The sequence below is a fragment of the Alternaria atra genome, assembly GCF_907166805.1.
Source record: "Alternaria atra isolate CS162 genome assembly, contig: 24, whole genome shotgun sequence".
NCBI lineage: Eukaryota > Fungi > Ascomycota > Dothideomycetes > Pleosporales > Pleosporaceae > Alternaria > Alternaria atra.
In genome coordinates, this window is record NW_025091322.1 from 11,446 (window position 1) to 14,772 (window position 3,327).

A 3,327-nucleotide genomic window follows, 5' to 3' on the forward strand; every position below is an offset into this window, starting at 1 on the left:
ATCGTTTGTCGCATGCTCTCAAAGGTGATTCAATCAACATGAAGGCGCAAAGTGATTAACGTTCTAAGCATAAAACCATGAGATATAGCCTGTCACCAATGTTCTATGTAACGGTTTGGGCCTTGCCCAAATCAACTCTAGTACGAGTTAGGATAGCTCATGTACGGTCATCTATATATGTAGCTTAGCCCACCTCAGATAGTCAATTCAGCGCAGTCCTCCCCTCTATCTTAACACCGTCACACAAGCGCTTTCATGAACCTAAACTCTGTTACTAAGCATGCCGTGCGAGGGCCTGAATATAAGCTGAGCTATGATGCAAGAACAATACAATAACTTACACACTCTTCATGATTTCCCGTACTTGCAACACCGCATCCAACCGTGCGACATTAGACTCTGAAACCAAGTATAGCACTGCATAGAAGCCAGAAACAGTCGGCTGCGCTCGCGTGGCACATCTCTACCTGATTTAGCGTGATTAGATCCCACCCAGCTCTCTCATATCGTGGCGATAGTGAACCGAGAAGCTGGATTGGGGACATCCGTCATCTATTCTTATCCAGATCAACTCGAGACTAATGTCAATCCAAGCGTGCCGGGACGCACGGTGTAACGGGACGCTTTCTCTTCTGGACCCTCGGATTATCCCTAGTGTTCTCGAATACAAACAAACGTAACGCGCATCTATTCTGCAGCTCTCGTTCTCTTAGCACATCAGTCTCCGAAGCCAAAAAGCGCGTTGTTAACCGTGCTGTCCCCTATTCTGCCAACGCTGCCGCCGACTCTCTTGTAACACTCCCCTGTTCGTTCGCGACAGTACATATCTGTGAAAGGCTCGGTGGGCTGGGAAGGAAGCTAAGATAGCAAAGATCAAGACTGCAGCTTCGAAAGGTAGATTTAAGGTGGGAAATACGCATCCCGGCAGTATCCCCGCGCAGACAGCAAGTTCGTGGAAACACGTCCGGCCGGCCGTGCGCTGTTAGTAGCTCTTGGTATGCAGTAGCGTGCTCAGATATCTGTGCACCGAGTTGTAACGAATTCGACGCTATGCCCGCAGCAGGTAGACTGCTAAGAATAACTGTGGCGTGGACCGGTTGTCAAGCGTCCGCCCTCACACACCTACTGTGCGCTTAGGCACTTCTCGCCAATGGTGATGTAGGGCGGCTCAGTGCTCTGCTTATAGTGCCAACGAGTCCACCTGTTGTCTCCGCGATGCTGCCTTCAACGCTGCGGGATAGCCTTGCGGCTGGTATGCTGCGCGCATGTTCAGCCACGCCTTCCCCGCCTTCAGCCTGATGCGACGCCGTTACCACACCAAGAATGCAACAACAAGCGCTACCTCTAGGTCCAACGCTGTTGCAGCTTGCAGTCTGCTATAGATCTGCCTACTTTGGTACTGTATTAGCTCTTCATCCTCCCTTCTGTAAGCTGACCTCGAAAGGGAGTAGGGAAGTTGGTTGCTGCACTCCCATCAGGCTGCTGCATTAAGCCTTGTCTCATTCCCACCGCGCGTCCACCACACACCTACACGAGTCGATGCGTCTTCTAAGGTACGACGAAAATGGCCGCCTTACGATCACCAGCTTCGAAGATGGCGCGATACCCCCTTATGCAATACTTTCACACACCTGGGGGGCAGATGCAGAGGAGATCACTTTCGCCGACCTTGCAGAAGGCGGCGGCGGCGGCGGCGGCAAGCACAAGCCTGGCTACAAGAAGATTCGCTACTGTGGAGAGCAAGCACAGCAAGATGGACTGCAGTACTTCTGGGTTGATACATGCTGCATCGACAAGTCAGATAAGGCTGAGCTTTCTTCAGCTATCCGGTCCATGTTCTGTTGGTACCAAAACGCGATGAAGTGCTATGTATACCTATCAGACGTATCAGCAAGGAAGAGGAAACTCGACGATATGCTCACCCAGTTTACTTGGGAGTCAGCCTTTAGGTCCAGTCGATGGTTCACGCGTGGCTGGACACTTCAAGAGCTTCTCGCACCAAGCATAGTAGAGTTCTTCTCTCAAGAGTGGGAGAGGCTTGGTGACAAGATATCGTTAAGTCCATTAATTAAGAAGATCACCGGTATTCCATGCGAAGCGCTTGACGGAGCTCCTCTTTCCCGGTTCAGCGTTGACGAGCGGCTGCGCTGGAAAGGTGACAGGCAGACCAAACGCGAAGAAGATGCATGGTACTCGTTGTCGGGCGTCTTCGACGTCGAGATAGCGCCAGCTTACAGTGAAGGGGCGGCCAGCGCATTTAGACGTCTAAAGGACGAGATCGACAAGCTCGAACTATGCGTTCGAGACATACGCCACACGGATCCGTGTCATGACAAGCATCGCATTGAGGACACAAAGGGCGGACTACTAGCAGACTCCTACCGCTGGGTTCTGGACAACATCACTTTCCAGCAATGGCAGCAGGAGCCGAACAGCCGACTGTTGTGGGTAAAAGGCGATCCCGGTAAAGGCAAGACGATGCTGCTCTGCGGCATCATCAACGAGCTGCAAAGTTCGATGCCTAGAACTACGCTCCTATCGTACTTTTTCTGCCAAGCGACCGACGCGCGCATCAACAGCGCTACGGCCGTGCTTCGAGGGCTGTTGCACATGCTTCTAACTCAGCAACCATCGCTTGCATCGCATGTCCGCAAGAAGCACGACCACGCCGGCAAAGCTATGTTCGAAGACGCGAATGCCTGGGTAGTTTTGGCGGAGATCTTCGCGGATGTACTCCAAGATCCAAGCCTAAGGATGACATACCTCATCATTGACGCCCTAGATGAGTGCGTCACTGATCTGCCAAAACTGCTGAAGTTCGTCGCCAAGCAGTCATCTGCGTCTTCTCGCGTCAAGTGGATTGTTTCTAGCCGCAACTGGCCAGAGATTGAAGCACAGCTAGAGCGAGCAGGTCACAAAGTAAAGCTGAGTCTTGAGTTGAACGCGCAGTCGGTTGCGGCTGCGGTTGACGTCTTCATACAGCGAAAGGTGGATCAGCTAGCGCAGGAAAAGCGGTATAAGGCAGAAGTCCGACAGGCTGTGCTCCAGCACCTGAGGTCAAACGCTAACTATACCTTCCTCTGGGTAGCGTTGGTGTGCCAGGACCTCAAAACGACGCCAAAGTGGAACGTGCTAAAGAAGCTAGCCCTATTCCCGCCTGGGCTAGACTCTTTGTACAAGCGGATGATGGACCAGATAAGCGAGTCTGACAGCACCGAGATCTGCCTGCAGGTGCTGGCTTCGACTGCGATCCTGTATCGACCCGTTTCGGTCTCTGAACTGACTGCGCTCATGGAGCAGCTTGAGGACTTGGACGACCTAGAGTCG